This window comes from Mesoplodon bidens (genome assembly GCF_964165515.1).
Source record: "Mesoplodon bidens genome assembly, chromosome: 9".
Lineage (NCBI taxonomy): Eukaryota > Metazoa > Chordata > Mammalia > Artiodactyla > Ziphiidae > Mesoplodon > Mesoplodon bidens.
The window spans coordinates 13,535,525-13,557,105 of NC_138166.1; positions in this window are offsets into that span (position 1 = coordinate 13,535,525).

The following is a 21,581-nucleotide window of genomic DNA, read 5'->3' on the forward strand; positions in this document are numbered from 1 at the left end:
TCTGGATCCTCTGTAGCTTTAGATTTTAGATGTTTAGTAAGCTCCAAACGGTTCTCCATAGTGGCTGTTACCAGTTTACCTTCCCACCACCAGCTGGGCAGGGTTAGCTCTTTTACCACGCCTCCTCCAGCATTTCTTTTTCTTAGACTTGGTGATGATGGTCATTCTGAACGGTGAGAGGTGACACCTCTCTGTCGAGCTGATTTGCATTAGCGGAATATTTGATTGCCAAAAAGGGCCTTCGGTGTTTTCCACGATATAGCCCGGAAAAACCCGAACGCCCCTTTGTTCCAACCGAGTCACTGGTGCTATTAAGCAGCTTTTTACGTGCTTTACTGTGCCATAAAACCTACCTGTTGTAATGCCTTTGTTGCAATTCCGCCTTGTTTTCACGTCTTTTTCGATCACCTACCCCAAGGTATTGAGCGAGGTCAGGTGTCCTTTACAGCACAGCAGGTCTTTTAATTGGCAGTGCCCCTGAGCACCGGTTTTCAGGTTGTTGTTACGGGAAGCGGCCACAAGGCGGCAGGCTTTCCTTCAGCCCCACTCGTGTACCAGGGGCAACCAGGGCCTTTGGGGAAGTCCTCTTCCTGCTTGGAAATGAGATGGCCTGTACCTGTGCAAACACCCTAGGGCTTGTGTCTGAGTCCTCCCCCCCCCTTAACCTTCAGGCAGCGGACAAATTCCAAGCTGTGCAAAACGGGATATGAGGGTGTTGTCTTCCCCTGGTGGGGAGACCTTAAGGAAAGAGGTTACAGGTGGGAATCACACCATCGGGAAATATGGAGGTGAGGTGATGTTTCAAATGTCTTCCCGCCCAGAGGTTCTACCATCCTCTGGGTGTCCCAGGCATGTTTACTTGTAGGTTGGGTCCCCTTACCCTGGAGATTTCAGCACCTGCAGTTTGGATCAGGCAGTACATTTCCCATGGGGGCTGCATTAACTGGCCCATCCTCACCAGGACCCTCACTCCCACTGAAGTCCACCCTTGGGACCCTACCCTGCTCTGGCTGCAGGGATGCGACACCTGGTTGGTTCTGCGCCGCTGAACGAATTCAGCAACAATTCCCAACCCCCTTTTGTTTTGTATTTTCATAATGGGATATAGCAGATTTGCAATGTTGTTTTCCTTTCCGGTGAACTCGTATTTGCTTCCCTTACGCAGAGACGTTTCTGTATTTTATGTGTGGATTGCTACCAAGCTTACATATTCTTCTTCGTGTATTACAGTGTGTTGAGTCAAGTTCTAGGTGCTAAAAGCAGGTCCTTATTCGCTAATCATTTTCTGTACTTAAGGGTAGGTATGCCGATTTCAAATTCCAGGTTGATGCCTCTCCCGCTGACTTTCCCCTTTGGTAGCCATAAGTTTGCTTTCTCAATCTGTGACTGTGTTTCTGTTAGGGAAGTTTGTTGTTTTGTATTAAGATGTAGATTGGACCTATAAGTGATATCATACGATATTCCGCTTTCTCTGACTTTTGTCACCCAGTATGATTCTACCTAGGTCCATGCGAGTTCTGCAAATGGACTCATTTCCTTCATTTCATGGCTCAGTAATATTCCATGCTTCATAGGTACTGCAAGTTCTGTATCCATTGTTCCTTTCTAGGACAATTAGTTTGCTTGCGAGTCTATGCTCTTGAAAAGAGGGGTGCACTCAATGTTGGGGTGCATGTGTCCTTCGATTACTGGGTTTCCCAGGGTATATGCCCCAGAGTGGCATTTCTGGATCCTCTGTAGCTCTAGATTTTAGATGTTTAGGAAGCTCCAAACGGTTCTCCATAGTGGCTGTTACCAGTTTACCTTCCCACCACCAGCTGGGCAGGGTTAGCTCTTTTACCACGCCTCCTCCAGCATTTCTTTTTCTTAGACTTGGTGATGATGGTCATTCTGAACGGTGAGAGGTGACACCTCTCTGTCGAGCTGATTTGCATGACCGGAATATTTGATTGCCAAAAAGGGCCTTCGGTGTTTTCCACGATATATCCCGGAAAAACCCGAACGCCCCTTTGTTCCAACCGAGTCACTGGTGCTATTAAGCAGCTTTTTACGTGCTTTACTGTGCCAGTAAAACCTACCTGTTGTAATGCCTTTGTTGCAATTCCGCCTTGTTTTCACGTCTTTTTCGATCACCTACCCCAAGGTATTGAGCGAGGTCAGGTGTCCTTTACAGCACAGCAGGTCTTTTAATTGGCAGTGCCCCTGAGCACCGGTTTTCAGGTTGTTGTTATGGGAAGCGGCCACAAGGCGGCAGGCTTTCCTTCAGCCCCACTCATGTACCAGGGGCAACCAGGGCCTTTGGGGAAGTCCTCTTCCTGCTTGGAAATGAGATGGCCTGTACCTGTGCAAACACCCTAGGGCTTGTGTCTGAGTCCTCCCCCCACGTTAACCTTCAGGCAGCGGACAAATTCCAAGCTGTGCAAAACGGGATATGAGGGTGTTGTCTTCCCCTGGTGGGGAGACCTTAAGGAAAGAGGTTACAGGTGGGAATCACACCATCGGGAAATATGGAGGTGAGGTGATGTTTCAAATGTCTTCCCGCCCAGAGGTTCTACCATCCTCTGGGTGTCCCAGGCATGTTTACTTGTAGGTTGGGTCCCCTTACCCTGGAGATTTCAGCACCTGCAGTTTGGATCAGGCAGTACATTTCCCATGGGGGCTGCATTAACTGGCCCATCCTCACCAGGACCCTCACTCCCACTGAAGTCCACCCTTGGGACCCTAGCCTGCTGTGGCTGCAGGGATGCGACACCTGGTTGGTTCTGCACCGCTGAACGAATTCAGCAACAATTCCCAACCCCCTTTTGTTTTGTATTTTCATAATGGGATATAGCAGATTTGCAATGTTGTTTTCCTTTCCGGTGAACTCGTATTTGCTTCCCTTACGCAGAGACGTTTCTGTATTTTTTGTGTGGATTGCTACCAAGCTTACATATTCTTCTTCGTGTATTACAGTGTGTTGAGTCAAGTTCTAGGTGCTAAAAGCAGGTCCTTATTCGCTAATCATTTTCTGTACTTAAGGGTAGGTATGCCAATTTCAAACTCCAGGTTGATGCCTCTCCCGCTGACTTTCCCCTTTGGTAGCCATAAGTTTGCTTTCTCAATCTGTGACTGTGTTTCTGTTAGGGAAGTTTGTTGTTTTGTATTAAGATGTAGATTGGACCTATAAGTGATATCATATGATATTCCGCTTTCTCTGACATTTGTCACCCAGGATGATTCTACCTAGGTCCATGCGAGTTCTGCAAATGGACTCATTTCCTTCATTTCATGGCTCAGTAATATTCCATGCTTCATAGGTACTGTAAGTTCTGTATCCATTGTTCCTTTCTAGGACAATTAGTTTGCTTGCAAGTCTATGCTCTTGAAAAGAGGGGTGCACTCAATGTTGGGGTGCATGTGTCCTTCGATTACTGGGTTTCCCAGGATATATGCCCCAGAGTGGCATTTCTGGATCCTCTGTAGCTCTAGATTTTAGATGTTTAGGAAGCTCCAAACGGTTCTCCATAGTGGCTGTTACCAGTTTACCTTCCCACCACCAGCTGGGCAGGTTAGCTCTTTTACCACGCCTCCTCCAGCATTTCTTTTTTCTTAGACTTGGTGATGATGGTCATTCTGAATGGTGAGAGGTGACACCTCTCTGTCGAGCTGATTTGCATTAGCGGAATATTTGATTGCCAAAAAGGGCCTTTGGTGTTTTCCACGATATATCCCGGAAAAACCCGAACGCCCCTTTGTTCCAACCGAGTCACTGGTGCTATTAAGCAGCTTTTTACGTGCTTTAATGTGCCAGTAAAACCTACCTGTTGTAATGCCTTTGTTGCAATTCTGCCTTGTTTTCACGTCTTTTTCGATCACCTACCCCAAGGTACTGAGCGAGGTCAGGTGTCCTTTACAGCACAGCAGGTCTTTTAATTGGCAGTGCCCCTGAGCACCGGTTTTCAGGTTGTTGTTACGGGAAGCGGCCACAAGGCGGCAGGCTTTCCTTCAGCCCCACTTGTGTACCAGGGGCAACCAGGGCCTTTGGGGAAGTCCTCTTCCTGCTTGGAAATGAGATGGCCTGTACCTGTGCAAACAACCTAGGGCTTGTGTCTGAGTCCTCCCCCCCCGTTAACCTTCAGGCAGCGGACAAATTCCAAGCTGTGCAAAACGGGATATGAGGGTCTTGTCTTCCCCCGGTGGGGAGACCTTAAGGAAAGAGGTTACAGGTGGGAATCACACCATCGGGAAATATGGAGGTGAGGTGATGTTTCAAATGTCTTCCCGCCCAGAGGTTCTACCATCCTCTGGGTGTCCCAGGCATGTTTACTTGTAGGTTGGGTCCCCTTACCCTGGAGATTTCAGCACCTGCAGTTTGGATCAGGCAGTACATTTCCCATGGGGGCTGCATTAACTGGCCCATCCTCACCAGGACCCTCACTCCCACTGAAGTCCACCCTTGGGACCCTAGCCTGCTCTGGCTGCAGGGATGCGACACCTGGTTGGTTCTGCACCGCTGAACGAATTCAGCAACAATTCCCAACCCCCTTTTGTTTTGTATTTTCATAATGGGATATAGCAGATTTGCAATGTTGTTTTCCTTTCTGGTGAACTCGTATTTGCTTCCCTTACGCAGAGACGTTTCTGTATTTTTTGTGTGGATTGCAACCAAGCTTACATATTCTTCTTCGTGTATTACAGTGTGTTGAGTCAAGTTCTAGGTGCTAAAAGCAGGTCCTTATTCGCTAATCATTTTCTGTACTTAAGGGTAGGTATGCCAATTTCAAACTCCAGGTTGATGCCTCTCCCGCTGACTTTCCCCTTTGGTAGCCATAAGTTTGCTTTCTCAATCTGTGACTGTGTTTCTGTTAGGGAAGTTTGTTGTTTTGTATTAAGATGTAGATTGGACCTATAAGTGATATCATATGATATTCCGCTTTCTCTGACATTTGTCACCCAGGATGATTCTACCTAGGTCCATGCGAGTTCTGCAAATGGACTCATTTCCTTCATTTCATGGCTCAGTAATATTCCATGCTTCATAGGTACTGCAAGTTCTGTATCCATTGTTCCTTTCTAGGACAATTAGTTTGCTTGCGAGTCTATGCTCTTGAAAAGAGGGGTGCACTCAATGATGGGGTGCATGTGTCCTTCGATTACTGGGTTTCCCAGGATATATGCCCCAGAGTGGCATTTCTGGATCCTCTGTAGCTCTAGATTTTAGATGTTTAGGAAGCTCCAAACGGTTCTCCATAGTGGCTGTTACCAGTTTACCTTCCCACCACCAGCTGGGCAGGTTAGCTCTTTTACCACGCCTCCTCCAGCATTTCTTTTTTCTTAGACTTGGTGATGATGGTCATTCTGAATGGTGAGAGGTGACACCTCTCTGTCGAGCTGATTTGCATTAGCGGAATATTTGATTGCCAAAAAGGGCCTTCGGTGTTTTCCACGATATAGCCCGGAAAAACCCGAACGCCCCTTTGTTCCAACCGAGTCACTGGTGCTATTAAGCAGCTTTTTACGTGCTTTAATGTGCCAGTAAAACCTACCTGTTGTAATGCCTTTGTTGCAATTCCGCCTTGTTTTCACGTCTTTTTCGATCACCTACCCCAAGGTATTGAGCGAGGTCAGGTGTCCTTTACAGCACAGCAGGTCTTTTAATTGGCAGTGCCCCTGAGCACCGGTTTTCAGGTTGTTGTTACGGGAAGCGGCCACAAGGCGGCAGGCTTTCCTTCAGCCCCACTCATGTACCAGGGGCAACCAGGGCCTTTGGGGAAGTCCTCTTCCTGCTTGGAAATGAGATGGCCTGTACCTGTGCAAACACCCTAGGGCTTGTGTCTGAGTCCTCCCCCCCCCTTAACCTTCAGGCAGCGGACAAATTCCAAGCTGTGCAAAACGGGATATGAGGGTGTTGTCTTCCCCTGGTGGGGAGACCTTAAGGAAAGAGGTTACAGGTGGGAATCACACCATCGGGAAATATGGAGGTGAGGTGATGTTTCAAATGTCTTCCCGCCCAGAGGTTCTACCATCCTCTGGGTGTCCCAGGCATGGTTACTTGTAGGTTGGGTCCCCTTACCCTGGAGATTTCAGCACCTGCAGTTTGGATCAGGCAGTACATTTCCCATGGGGGCTGCATTAACTGGCCCATCCTCACCAGGACCCTCACTCCCACTGAAGTCCACCCTTGGGACCCTAGCCTGCTGTGGCTGCAGGGATGCGACACCTGGTTGGTTCTGCACCGCTGAACGAATTTAGCAACAATTCCCAACCCCCTTTTGTTTTGTATTTTCATAATGGGATATAGCAGATTTGCAATGTTGTTTTCCTTTCCGGTGAACTCGTATTTGCTTCCCTTACGCAGAGACGTTTCTGTATTTTTTGTGTGGATTGCTACCAAGCTTACATATTCTTCTTCGTGTATTACAGTGTGTTGAGTCAAGTTCTAGGTGCTAAAAGCAGGTCCTTATTCGCTAATCATTTTCTGTACTTAAGGGTAGGTATGCCGATTTCAAACTCCAGGTTGATGCCTCTCCCGCTGACTTTCCCCTTTGGTAGCCATAAGTTTGCTTTCTCAATCTGTGACTGTGTTTCTGTTAGGGAAGTTTGTTGTTTTGTATTAAGATGTAGATTGGACCTATAAGTGATATCATATGATATTCCGCTTTCTCTGACATTTGTCACCCAGTATGATTCTACCGAGGTACATGCGAGTTCTGCAAATGGACTCATTTCCTTCATTTCATGGCTCAGTAATATTCCATGCTTCATAGGTACTGCAAGTTCTGTATCCATTGTTCCTTTCTAGGACAATTAGTTTGCTTGCGAGTCTATGCTCTTGAAAAGAGGGGTGCACTCAATGTTGGGGTGCATGTGTCCTTCGATTACTGGGTTTCCCAGGGAATATGCCCCAGAGTGGCATTTCTGGATCCTCTGTAGCTCTAGATTTTAGATGTTTAGGAAGCTCCAAACGGTTCTCCATAGTGGCTGTTACCAGTTTACCTTCCCGCCACCAGCTGGGCAGGGTTAGCTCTTTTACCACGCCTCCTCCAGCATTTCTTTTTCTTAGACTTGGTGATGATGGTCATTGTGAACGGTGAGAGGTGACACCTCTCTGTCGAGCTGATTTGCATGACCGGAATATTTGATTGCCAAAAAGGGCCTTCGGTGTTTTCCACGATATATCCCGGAAAAACCCGAACGCCCCTTTGTTCCAACCGAGTCACTGGTGCTATTAAGCAGCTTTTTACGTGTTTTACTGTGCCAGTAAAACCTACCTGTTGTAATGCCTTTGTTGCAATTCCGCCTTGTTTTCACGTCTTTTTCGATCACCTACCCCAAGGTATTGAGCGAGGTCAGGTGTCCTTTACAGCACAGCAGGTCTTTTAATTGGCAGTGCCCCTGAGCACCGGTTTTCAGGTTGTTGTTACGGGAAGCGGCCACAAGGCGGCAGGCTTTCCTTCAGCCCCACTCGTGTACCAGGGGCAACCAGGGCCTTTGGGGAAGTCCTCTTCCTGCTTGGAAATGAGATGGCCTGTACCTGTGCAAACACCCTAGGGCTTGTGTCTGAGTCCTCCCCCCCCCTTAACTTTCAGGCAGCGGACAAATTCCAAGCTGTGCAAAACGGGATATGAGGGAGTTGTCTTCCCCTGGTGGGGAGACCTTAAGGAAAGAGGTTACAGGTGGGAATCACACCATCGGGAAATATTGAGGTGAGGTGATGTTTCAAAAGTCTTCCCGCCCAGAGGTTCTACCATCCTCTGCGTGTCCCAGGCATGTTTACTTGTAGGTTGGGTCCCCTTACCCTGGAGATTTCAGCACCTGCAGTTTGGATCAGGCAGTACATTTCCCATGGGGGCTGCATTAACTGGCCCATCCTCACCAGGACCCTCACTCCCACTGAAGTCCACCCTTGGGACCCTAGCCTGCTCTGGCTGCAGGGATGCGACACCTGGTTGGTTCTGCACCGCTGAACGAATTCAGCAACAATTCCCAACCCCCTTTTGTTTTGTATTTTCATAATGGGATATAGCAGATTTGCAATGTTGTTTTCCTTTCTGGTGAACTCATATTTGCTTCCCTTACGCAGAGATGTTTCTGTATTTTTTGTGTGGATTGCTACCAAGCTTACATATTCTTCTTCGTGTATTACAGTGTGTTGAGTCAAGTTCTAGGTGCTAAAAGCAGGTCCTTATTCGCTAATCATTTTCTGTACTTAAGGGTAGGTATGCCGATTTCAAACTCCAGGTTGATGCCTCTCCCGCTGACTTTCCCCTTTGGTAGCCATAAGTTTGCTTTCTCAATCTGTGACTGTGTTTCTGTTAGGGAAGTTTGTTGTTTTGTATTAAGATGTAGATTGGACCTATAAGTGATATCATACGATATTCCGCTTTCTCTGACATTTGTCACCCAGTATGATTCTACCGAGGTCCATGCGAGTTCTGCAAATGGACTCATTTCCTTCATTTCATGGCTCAGTAATATTCCATGCTTCATAGGTACTGCAAGTTCTGTATCCATTGTTCCTTTCTAGGACAATTAGTTTGCTTGCGAGTCTATGCTCTTGAAAAGAGGGGTGCACTCAATGTTGGGGTGCATGTGTCCTTCGATTACTGGGTTTCCCAGGGAATATGCCCCAGAGTGGCATTTCTGGATCCTCTGTAGCTCTAGATTTTAGATGTTTAGGAAGCTCCAAACGGTTCTCCATAGTGGCTGTTACCAGTTTACCTTCCCACCACCAGCTGGGCAGGGTTAGCACTTTTACCACGCCTCCTCCAGCATTTCTTTTTCTTAGACTTGGTGATGATGGTCATTCTGAACGGTGAGAGGTGACACCTCTCTGTCGAGCTGATTTGCATGACCGGAATATTTGATTGCCAAAAAGGGCCTTCGGTGTTTTCCACGATATATCCCGGAAAAACCCGAAAGCCCCTTTGTTCCAACCGAGTCACTGGTGCTATTAAGCAGCTTTTTACGTGTTTTACTGTGCCAGTAAAACCTACCTGTTGTAATGCCTTTGTTGCAATTCCGCCTTGTTTTCACGTCTTTTTCGATCACCTACCCCAAGGTATTGAGCGAGGGCAGGTGTCCTTTACAGCACAGCAGGTCTTTTAATTGGCAGTGCCCCTGAGCACCGGTTTTCAGGTTGTTGTTACGGGAAGCGGCCACAAGGCGGCAGGCTTTCCTTCAGCCCCACTCGTGTACCAGGGGCAACCAGGGCCTTTGGGGAAGTCCTCTTCCTGCTTGGAAATGACATGGCCTGTACCTGTGCAAACACCCTAGGGCTTGTGTCTGAGTCCTCCCCCCCCCTTAACTTTCAGGCAGCGGACAAATTCCAAGCTGTGCAAAACGGGATATGAGGGTGTTGTCTTCCCCTGGTGGGGAGACCTTAAGGAAAGAGGTTACAGGTGGGAATCACACCATCGGGAAATATGGAGGTGAGGTGATGTTTCAAAAGTCTTCCCGCCCAGAGGTTCTACCATCCTCTGCGTGTCCCAGGCATGTTTACTTGTAGGTTGGGTCCCCTTACCCTGGAGATTTCAGCACCTGCAGTTTGGATCAGGCAGTACATTTCCCATGGGGGCTGCATTAACTGGCCCATCCTCACCAGGACCCTCACTCCCACTGAAGTCCACCCTTGGGACCCTAGCCTGCTCTGGCTGCAGGGATGCGACACCTGGTTGGTTCTGCACCGCTGAACGAATTCAGCAACAATTCCCAACCCCCTTTTGTTTTGTATTTTCATAATGGGATATAGCAGATTTGCAATGTTGTTTTCCTTTCCGGTGAACTCATATTTGCTTCCCTTATGCAGAGACGTTTCTGTATTTTTTGTGTGGATTGCTACCAAGCTTACATATTCTTCTTCGTGTATTACAGTGTGTTGAGTCAAGTTCTAGGTGCTAAAAGCAGGTCCTTATTCGCTAATCATTTTCTGTACTTAAAGGTAGGTATGCCAATTTCAAACTCCAGGTTGATGCCTCTCCCGCTGACTTTCCCCTTTGGTAGCCATAAGTTTGCTTTCTCAATCTGTGACTGTGTTTCTGTTAGGGAAGTTTGTTGTTTTGTATTAAGATGTAGATTGGACCTATAAGTGATATCATACGATATTCCGCTTTCTCTGACATTTGTCACCCAGTATGATTCTACCTAGGTCCATGCGAGTTCTGCAAATGGACTCATTTCCTTCATTTCATGGCTCAGTAATATTCCATGCTTCATAGGTACTGCAAGTTTTGTATCCATTGTTCCTTTCTAGGACAATTAGTTTGCTTGCGAGTCTATGCTCTTGAAAAGAGGGGTGCACTCAATGTTGGGGTGCATGTGTCCTTCGATTACTGGGTTTCCCAGGATATATGCCCCAGAGTGGCATTTCTGGATCCTCTGTAGCTCTAGATTTTAGATGTTTAGGAAGCTCCAAACGGTTCTCCATAGTGGCTGTTACCAGTTTACCTTCCCACCACCAGCTGGGCAGGGTTAGCTCTTTTACCACGCCTCCTCCAGCATTTCTTTTTTCTTAGACTTGGTGATGATGGTCATTCTGAATGGTGAGAGGTGACACCTCTCTGTCGAGCTGATTTGCATTAGCGGAATATTTGATTGCCAAAAAGGGCCTTCGGTGTTTTCCACGATATAGCCCGGAAAAACCCGAACGCCCCTTTGTTCCAACCGAGTCACTGGTGCTATTAAGCAGCTTTTTACGTGCTTTACTGTGCCAGTAAATCCTACCTGTTGTAATGCCTTTGTTGCAATTCCGCCTTGTTTTCACGTCTTTTTCGTTCACCTACCCCAAGGTATTGAGCGAGGTCAGGTGTCCTTTACAGCACAGCAGGTCTTTTAATTGGCAGTGCCCCTGAGCACCGGTTTTCAGGTTGTTGTTAAGGGAAGCGGCCACAAGGCGGCAGGCTTTCCTTCAGCCCCACTCGTGTACCAGGGGCAACCAGGGCCTTTGGGGAAGTCCTCTTCCTGCTTGGAAATGAGATGGCCTGTACCTGTGCAAACACCCTAGGGCTTGTGTCTGAGTCCTCCCCCCCCCTTAACCTTCAGGCAGCGGACAAATTCCAAGCTGTGCAAAACGGGATATGAGGGTGTTGTCTTCCCCTGGTGGGGAGACCTTAAGGAAAGAGGTTACAGGTGGGAATCACACCATCGGGAAATATGGAGGTGAGGTGATGTTTCAAATGTCTTCCCGCCCAGAGGTTCTACCATCCTCTGGGTGTCCCAGGCATGTTTACTTGTAGGTTGGGTCCCCTTACCCTGGAGATTTCAGCACCTGCAGTTTGGATCAGGCAGTACATTTCCCATGGGGGCTGCATTAACTGGCCCATCCTCACCAGGACCCTCACTCCCACTGAAGTCCACCCTTGGGACCCTACCCTGCTCTGGCTGCAGGGATGCGACACCTGGTTGGTTCTGCGCCGCTGAACGAATTCAGCAACAATTCCCAACCCCCTTTTGTTTTGTATTTTCATAATGGGATATAGCAGATTTGCAATGTTGTTTTCCTTTCCGGTGAACTCGTATTTGCTTCCCTTATGCAGAGACGTTTCTGTATTTTTTGTGTGGATTGCTACCAAGCTTACATATTCTTCTTCGTGTATTACAGTGTGTTGAGTCAAGTTCTAGGTGCTAAAAGCAGGTCCTTATTCGCTAATCATTTTCTGTACTTAAGGGTAGGTATGCCGATTTGAAACTCCAGGTTGATGCCTCTCCCGCTGACTTTCCCCTTTGGTAGCCATAAGTTTGCTTTCTCAGTCTGTGACTGTGTTTCTGTTAGGGAAGTTTGTTGTTTTGTATTAAGATGTAGATTGGACCTATAAGTGATATCATATGATATTCCGCTTTCTCTGACATTCGTCACCCAGTATGATTCTACCGAGGTCCATGCGAGTTCTGCAAATGGACTCATTTCCTTCATTTCATGGCTCAGTAATATTCCATGCTTCATAGGTACTGCAAGTTCTGTATCCATTGTTCCTTTCTAGGACAATTAGTTTGCTTGCGAGTCTATGCTCTTGAAAAGAGGGGTGCACTCAATGTTGGGGTGCATGTGTCCTTCGATTACTGGGTTTCCCAGGGTATATGCCCCAGAGTGGCATTTCTGGATCCTCTGTAGCTCTAGATTTTAGATGTTTAGGAAGCTCCAAACGGTTCTCCATAGTGGCTGTTACCAGTTTACCTTCCCACCACCAGCTGGGCAGGGTTAGCTCTTTTACCACGCCTCCTCCAGCATTTCTTTTTCTTAGACTTGGTGATGATGGTCATTCTGAACGGTGAGAGGTGACACTTCTGTCGAGCTGATTTGCATGACCGGAATATTTGATTGCCAAAAAGGGCCTTCGGTGTTTTCCACGATATATCCCGGAAAAACCCGAACGCCCCTTTGTTCCAACCGAGTCCCTGGTGCTATTAAGCAGCTTTTTACGTGCTTTAATGTGCCAGTAAAACCTACCTGTTGTAATGCCTTTGTTGCAATTCCGCCTTGTTTTCACGTCTTTTTCGATCACCTACCCCAAGGTATTGAGCGAGGTCAGGTGTCCTTTACAGCACAGCAGGTCTTTTAATTGGCAGTGCCCCTGAGCACCGGTTTTCAGGTTGTTGTTACGGGAAGTGGCCACAAGGCGGCAGGCTTTCCTTCAGCCCCACTCGTGTACCAGGGGCAACCAGGGCCTTTGGGGAAATCCTCTTCCTGCTTGGAAATGAGATGGCCTGTACCTGTGCAAACACCCTAGGGCTTGTGTCTGTGTCCTCCCCCCCTTAACCTTCAGGCAGCGGACAAATTCCAAGCTGTGCAAAACGGGATATGAGGGTGTTGTCTTCCCCCGGTGGGGAGACCTTAAGGAAAGAGGTTACAGGTGGGAATTACACCATCGGGAAATGTGGAGGTGAGGTGATGTTTCAAATGTCTTCCCGCCCAGAGGTTCTACCATCCTCTGGGTGTCCCAGGCATGTTTACTTGTAGGTTGGGTCCCCTTACCCTGGAGATTTCAGCACCTGCAGTTTGGATCAGGCAGTACATTTCCCATGGGGGCTGCATTAACTGGCCCATCCTCACCAGGACCCTCACTCCCACTGAAGTCCACCCTTGGGACCCTAGCCTGCTCTGGCTGCAGAGATGCGACACCTGGTTGGTTCTGCGCCGCTGAACGAATTCAGTAACAATTCCCAACCCCCTTTTGTTTTGTATTTTCATAATGGGATATAGCAGATTTGCAATGTTGTTTTCCTTTCCGGTGAACTCGTATTTGCTTCCCTTACGCAGAGACGTTTCTGTATTTTTTGTGTGGATTGCTACCAAGCTTACATATTCTTCTTCGTGTATTACAGTGTGTTGAGTCAAGTTCTAGGTGCTAAAAGCAGGTCCTTATTCGCTAATCATTTTCTGTACTTCAGGGTAGGTATGCCGATTTCAAACTCCAGGTTGATGCCTCTCCGGCTGACTTTCCCCTTTGGTAGCCATAAGTTTGCTTTCTCAATCTGTGACTGTGTTTCTGTTAGGGAAGTTTGTTGTTTTGTATTAAGATGTAGATTGGACCTATAAGTGATATCATACGATATTCCGCTTTCTCTGACTTTTGTCACCCAGTATGATTCTACCTAGGTCCATGCGAGTTCTGCAAATGGACTCATTTCCTTCATTTCATGGCTCAGTAATATTCCATGCTTCATAGGTACTGCAAGTTCTGTATCCATTGTTCCTTTCTAGGACAATTAGTTTGCTTGCGAGTCTATGCTCTTGAAAAGAGGGGTGCACTCAATGTTGGGGTGCATGTGTCCTTCGATTACTGGGTTTCCCAGGGTATATGCCCCAGAGTGGCATTTCTGGATCCTCTGTAGCTCTAGATTTTAGATGTTTAGGAAGCTCCAAACGGTTCTCCATAGTGGCTGTTACCAGTTTACCTTCCCACCACCAGCTGGGCAGGGTTAGCTCTTTTACCACGCCTCCTCCAGCATTTCTTTTTCTTAGACTTGGTGATGATGGTCATTGTGAACGGTGAGAGGTGACACCTCTCTGTCGAGCTGATTTGCATGACCGGAATATTTGATTGCCAAAAAGGGCCTTCGGTGTTTTCCACGATATATCCCGGAAAAACCCGAACGCCCCTTTGTTCCAACCGAGTCACTGGTGCTATTAAGCAGCTTTTTACGTGTTTTACTGTGCCAGTAAAACCTACCTGTTGTAATGCCTTTGTTGCAATTCCGCCTTGTTTTCACGTCTTTTTCGATCACCTACCCCAAGGTATTGAGCGAGGTCAGGTGTCCTTTACAGCACAGCAGGTCTTTTAATTGGCAGTGCCCCTGAGCACCGGTTTTCAGGTTGTTGTTACGGGAAGCGGCCACAAGGCGGCAGGCTTTCCTTCAGCCCCACTCGTGTACCAGGGGCAACCAGGGCCTTTGGGGAAGTCCTCTTCCTGCTTGGAAATGAGATGGCCTGTACCTGTGCAAACACCCTAGGGCTTGTGTCTGAGTCCTCCCCCCCCCTTAACCTTCAGGCAGCGGACAAATTCCAAGCTGTGCAAAACGGGATATGAGGGTGTTGTCTTCCCCTGGTGGGGAGACCTTAAGGAAAGAGGTTACAGGTGGGAATCACACCATCGGGAAATATGGAGGTGAGGTGATGTTTCAAATGTCTTCCCGCCCAGAGGTTCTACCATCCTCTGGGTGTCCCAGGCATGTTTACTTGTAGGTTGGGTCCCCTTACCCTGGAGATTTCAGCACCTGCAGTTTGGATCAGGCAGTACATTTCCCATGGGGGCTGCATTAACTGGCCCATCCTCACCAGGACCCTCACTCCCACTGAAGTCCACCCTTGGGACCCTACCCTGCTCTGGCTGCAGGGATGCGACACCTGGTTGGTTCTGCGCCGCTGAACGAATTCAGCAACAATTCCCAACCCCCTTTTGTTTTGTATTTTCATAATGGGATATAGCAGATTTGCAATGTTGTTTTCCTTTCCGGTGAACTCGTATTTGCTTCCCTTACCAGAGACGTTTCTGTATTTTTTGTGTGGATTGCTACCAAGCTTACATATTCTTCTTCGTGTATTACAGTGTGTTGAGTCAAGTTCTAGGTGCTAAAAGCAGGTCCTTATTCGCTAATCATTTTCTGTACTTAAGGGTAGGTATGCCGATTTCAAACTCCAGGTTGATGCCTCTCCTGCTGACTTTCCCCTTTGGTAGCCATAAGTTTGCTTTCTCAATCTGTGACTGTGTTTCTGTTAGGGAAGTTTGTTGTTTTGTATTAAGATGTAGATTGGACCTATAAGTGATATCATATGATATTCCGCTTTCTCTGACATTTGTCACCCACTATAATTCTACCTAGGTCCATGCGAGTTCTGCAAATGGACTCATTTCCTTCATTTCATGGCTCAGTAATATTCCATGCTTCATAGGTACTGCAAGTTCTGTATCCATTGTTCCTTTCTAGGACAATTAGTTTGCTTGCGAGTCTATGCTCTTGAAAAGAGGGGTGCACTCAATGTTGGGGTGCATGTGTCCTTCGATTATTGGGTTTCCCAGGGTATATGCCCCAGAGTGGCATTTCTGGATCCTCTGTAGCTCTAGATTTTAGATGTTTAGGAAGCTCCATACGGTTCTCCATAGTGGCTGTTACCAGTTTACCTTCCCACCACCAGCTGGGCAGGGTTAGCTCTTTTACCACGCCTCCTCCAGCATTTCTTTTTCTTAGACTTGGTGATGATGGTCATTCTGAACGGTGAGAGGTGACACCTCTCTGTCGAGCTGATTTGCATGACCGGAATATTTGATTGCCAAAAAGGGCCTTCGGTGTTTTCCACGATATATCCCGGAAAAACCCGAACGCCCCTTTTTTCCAACCGAGTCACTGGTGCTATTAAGCAGCTTTTTACGTGCTTTAATGTGCCAGTAAAACCTACCTGTTGTAATGCCTCTGTTGCAATTCCGCCTTGTTTTCACGTCTTTTTCGATCACCTACCCCAAGGTATTGAGCGAGGTCAGGTGTCCTTTACAGCACAGCAGGTCTTTTAATTGGCAGTGCCCCTGAGCACCGGTTTTCAGGTTGTTGTTACGGGAAGCGGCCACAAGGCGGCAGGCTTTCCTTCAGCCCCACTTGTGTACCAGGGGCAACCAGGGCCTTTGGGGAAGTCCTCTTCCTGCTTGGAAATGAGATGGCCTGTACCTGTGCAAACACCCTAGGGCTTGTGTCTGAGTCCTCCCCCCCCTTAACCTTCAGGCAGCAGACAAATTCCAAGCTGTGCAAAACGGGATATGAGGGTGTTGTCTTCCCCCGGTGGGGAGACCTTAAGGAAAGAGGTTACAGGTGGGAAGCACACCATCAGGAAATATGGAGGTGAGGTGATGTTTCAAATGTCTTCCCGCCCAGAGGTTCTACCATCCTCTGGGTGTCCCAGGCATGTTTACTTGTAGGTTGGGTCCCCTTACCCTGGGGATTTCAGCACCTGCAGTTTGGATCAGGCAGTACATTTCCCATGGGGGCTGCATTAACTGGCCCATCCTCACCAGGACCCTCACTCCCACTGAAGTCCAGCCTTGGGACCCTAGCCTGCTCTGGCTGCAGGGATGCGACACCTGGTTGGTTCTGCGCCGCTGAACGAATTCAGTAACAATTCCCAACCCCCCTTTTGTTTTGTATTTTCATAATGGGATATAGCAGATTTGCAATGTTGTTTTCCTTTCCGGTGAACTCGTATTTGCTTCCCTTATGCAGAGACGTTTCTGTATTTTTTGTGTGGATTGCTACCAAGCTTACATATTCTTCTTCGTGTATTACAGTGTGTTGAGTCAAGTTCTAGGTGCTAAAAGCAGGTCCTTATTCGCTAATCATTTTCTGTACTTAAGGGTAGGTATGCCGATTTCAAACTCCAGGTTGATGCCTCTCCCCCTGACTTTCCCCTTTGGTAGCCATATGTTTGCTTTCTCAATCTGTGACTGTGTTTCTGTTAGGGAAGTTTGTTGTTTTGTATTAAGATGTAGATTGGACCTATAAGTGATATCATACGATATTCCGCTTTCTCTGACATTTGTCACCCAGTATGATTCTACCTAGGTCCATGCGAGTTCTGCAAATGGACTCATTTCCTTCATTTCATGGCTCAGTAATATTCCATGCTTCATAGGTACTGCAAGTTCTGTATCCATTGTTCCTTTCTAGGACAATTAGTTTGCTTGCGAGTCTATGCTCTTGAAAAGAGGGGTGCACTCAATGTTGGGGTGCATGTGTCCTTCGATTACTGGGTTTCCCAGGGTATATGCCCCAGAGTGGCATTTCTGGATCCTCTGTAGCTCTAGATTTTAGATGTTTAGGAAGCTCCAAACGGTTCTCCATAGTGGCTGTTACCAGTTTACCTTCCCACCACCAGCTGGGCAGGGTTAGCTCTTTTACCACGCCTCCTCCAGCATTTCTTTTTCTTAGACTTGGTGATGATGGTCATTGTGAACGGTGAGAGGTGACACCTCTCTGTCGAGCTGATTTGCATGACCGGAATATTTGATTGCCAAAAAGGGCCTTCGGTGTTTTCCACGATATAGCCCGGAAAAACCCGAACGCCCCTTTGTTCCAACTGAGTCACTGGTGCTATTAAGCAGCTTTTTACGTGCTTTAATGTGCCAGTAAAACCTACCTGTTGTAATGCCTTTGTTGCAATTCCGCCTTGTTTTCACGTCTTTTTCGATCACCTACCCCAAGGTATTGAGCGAGGTCAGGTGTCCTTTACAGCACTGCAGGTCTTTTAATTGGCAGTGCCCCTGAGCACCGGTTTTCAGGTTGTTGTTACGGGAAGTGGCCACAAGGCGGCAGGCTTTCCTTCAGCCCCACTCGTGTACCAGGGGCAACCAGGGCCTTTGGGGAAGTCCTCTTCCTGCTTGGAAATGAGATGGCCTGTACCTGTGCAAACACCCTAGGGCTTGTGTCTGAGTCCTCCGCCCCTTAACCTTCAGGCAGCGGACAAATTCCAAGCTGTGCAAAACGGGATATGAGTGTGTTGTCTTCCCCCGGTGGGGAGACCTTAAGGAAAGAGGTTACAGGTGGGAATCACACCATCGGGAAATGTGGAGGTGAGGTGATGTTTCAAATGTCTTCCCGCCCAGAAGTTCTACCATCCTCTGGGTGTCCCAGGCATGTTTACTTGTAGGTTGGGTCCCCTTACCCTGGAGATTTCAGCACCTGCAGTTTGGATCAGGCAGTACATTTCCCATGGGGACTGCATTAACTGGCCCATCCTCACCAGGACCCTCACTCCCACTGAAGTCCACCCTTGGGACCCTAGCCTGCTCTGGCTGCAGAGATGCGACACCTGGTTGGTTCTGCGCCGCTGAACGAATTCAGTAACAATTCCCAACCCCCTTTTGTTTTGTATTTTCATAATGGGATATAGCAGATTTGCAATGTTGTTTTCCTTTCCGGTGAACTCGTATTTGCTTCCCTTACGCAGAGAGGTTTCTGTATTTTTTGTGTGGATTGCTACCAAGCTTACATATTCTTCTTCGTGTATTACAGTGTGTTGAGTCAAGTTCTAGGTGCTAAAAGCAGGTCCTTATTCGCTAATCATTTTCTGTACTTAAGGGTAGGTATGCCGATTTCAAACTCCAGGTTGATGCCTCTCCCGCTGACTTTCCCCTTTGGTAGCCATAAGTTTGCTTTCTCAATCTGTGACTGTGTTTCTGTTAGGGAAGTTTGTTGTTTTGTATTAAGATGTAGATTGGACCTATAAGTGATATCATACGATATTCCGCTTTCTCTGACTTTTGTCACCCAGTATGATTCTACCGAGGTCCATGCGAGTTCTGCAAATGGACTCATTTCCTTCATTTCATGGCTCAGTAATATTCCATGCTTCATAGGTACTGCAAGTTCTGTATCCATTGTTCCTTTCTAGGACAATTAGTTTGCTTGCGAGTCTATGCTCTTGAAAAGAGGGGTGCACTCAATGTTGGGGTGCATGTGTCCTTCGATTACTGGGTTTCCCAGGGTATATGCCCCAGAGTGGCATTTCTGGATCCTCTGTAGCTCTAGATTTTAGATGTTTAGGAAGCTCCAAACGGTTCTCCATAGTGGCTGTTACCAGTTTACCTTCCCACCACCAGCTGGGCAGGGTTAGCTCTTTTACCACGCCTCCTCCAGCATTTCTTTTTCTTAGACTTGGTGATGATGGTCATTGTGAACGGTGAGAGGTGACACCTCTCTGTCGAGCTGATTTGCATGACCGGAATATTTGATTGCCAAAAAGGGCCTTCGGTGTTTTCCACGATATATCCCGGAAAAACCCGAACGCCCCTTTGTTCCAACCGAGTCACTGGTGCTATTAAGCAGCTTTTTACGTGCTTTACTGTGCCAGTAAAACCTACCTGTTGTAATGCCTTTGTTGCAATTCCGCCTTGTTTTCACGTCTTTTTCGATCACCTACCCCAAGGTATTGAGCGAGGTCAGGTGTCCTTTACAGCACAGCAGGTCTTTTAATTGGCAGTGCCCCTGAGCACCGGTTTTCAGGTTGTTGTTACGGGAAGCGGCCACAAGGCGGCAGGCTTTCCTTCAGCCCCACTCGTGTACCAGGGTCACCCAGGGACTTTGGGGAAGTCCTCTTCCTGCTTGGAAATGAGATGGCCTGTACCTGTGCAAACACCCTAGGGCTTGTGTCTGAGTCCTCCCCCCCCTTAACCTTCAGGCAGCGGACAAATTCCAAGCTGTGCAAAACGGGATATGAGGGTCTTGTCTTCCCCCGGTGGGGAGACCTTAAGGAAAGAGGTTACAGGTGGGAATCACACCATCGGGAAATATGGAGGTGAGGTGATGTTTCAAATGTCTTCCCGCCCAGAGGTTCTACCATCCTCTGGGTGTCCCAGGCATGTTTACTTGTAGGTTGGGTCCCCTTACCCTGGAGATTTCAGCACCTGCAGTTTGGATCAGGCAGTACATTTCCCATGGGGGCTGCATTAACTGGCCCATCCTCACCAGGACCCTCACTCCCACTGAAGTCCACCCTTGGGACCCTAGCCTGCTCTGGCTGCAGGGATGCGACACCTGGTTGGTTCTGCACCGCTGAACGAATTCAGCAACAATTCCCAACCCCCTTTTGTTTTGTATTTTCATAATGGGATATAGCAGATTTGCAATGTTGTTTTCCTTTCCGGTGAACTCGTATTTGCTTCCCTTACGCAGAGACGTTTCTGTATTTTTTGTGTGGATTGCTACCAAGCTTACATATTCTTCTTCGTGTATTACAGTGTGTTGAGTCAAGTTCTAGGTGCTAAAAGCAGGTCCTTATTCGCTAATCATTTTCTGTACTTAAGGGTAGGTATGCCAATTTCAAACTCCAGGTTGATGCCTCTCCCGCTGACTTTCCCCTTTGGTAGCCATATGTTTGCTTTCTCAATCTGTGACTGTGTTTCTGTTAGGGAAGTTTGTTGTTTTGTATTAAGATGTAGATTGGACCTATAAGTGATATCATATGATATTCCGCTTTCTCTGACATTTGTCACCCAGTATGATTCTACCGAGGTCCATTCGAGTTCTGCAAATGGACTCATTTCCTTCATTTCATGGCTCAGTAATATTCCATGCTTCATATGTACTGCAAGTTCTGTATCCATTGTTCCTTTCTAGGACAATTAGTTTGCTTGCGAGTCTATGCTCTTGAAAAGAGGGGTGCACTCAATGTTGGGGTGCATGTGTCCTTCGATTACTGGGTTTCCCAGGGTATATGCCCCAGAGTGGCATTTCTGGATCCTCTGTAGCTCTAGATTTTAGATGTTTAGGAAGTTCCAAACGGTTCTCCATAGTGGCTGTTACCAGTTTACCTTCCCACCACCAGCTGGGCAGGGTTAGCTCTTTTACCACGCCTCCTCCAGCATTTCTTTTTCTTAGACTTGGTGATGATGGTCATTCTGAACGGTTAGAGGTGACACCTCTCTGTCGAGCTGATTTGCATGACCGGAATATTTGATTGCCAAAAAGGGCCTTCGGTGTTTTCCATGATATATCCCGGAAAAACCCGAACGCCCCTTTGTTCCAACCGAGTCACTGGTGCTATTAAGCAGCTTTTTACGTGCTTTACTGTGCCAGTAAAACCTACCTGTTGTAATGCCTTTGTTGCAATTCCGCCTTGTTTTCACGTCTTTTTCGATCACCTACCCCAAGGTATTGAGCGAGGTCAGGTGTCCTTTACAGCACAGCAGGTCTTTTAATTGGCAGTGCCCCTGAGCACCGGTTTTCAGGTTGTTGTTACGGGAAGCGGCCACAAGGCGGCAGGCTTTCCTTCAGCCCCACTCGTGTACCAGGGGCAACCAGGGCCTTTGGGGAAGTCCTCTTCCTGCTTGGAAATGAGATGGCCTGTACCTGTGCAAACACCCTAGGGCTTGTGTCTGAGTCCTCCCCCCCTTAACCTTCAGGCAGCGGACAAATTCCAAGCTGTGCAAAACGGGATATGAGGGTGTTGTCTTCCCCCGGTGGGGAGACCTTAAGGAAAGAGGTTACAGGTGGGAATCACACCATCGGGAAATGTGGAGGTGAGGTGATGTTTCAAATGTCTTCCCGCCCAGAGGTTCTACCATCCTCTGGGTGTCCCAGGCATGTTTACTTGTAGGTTGGGTCCCCTTACCCTGGAGATT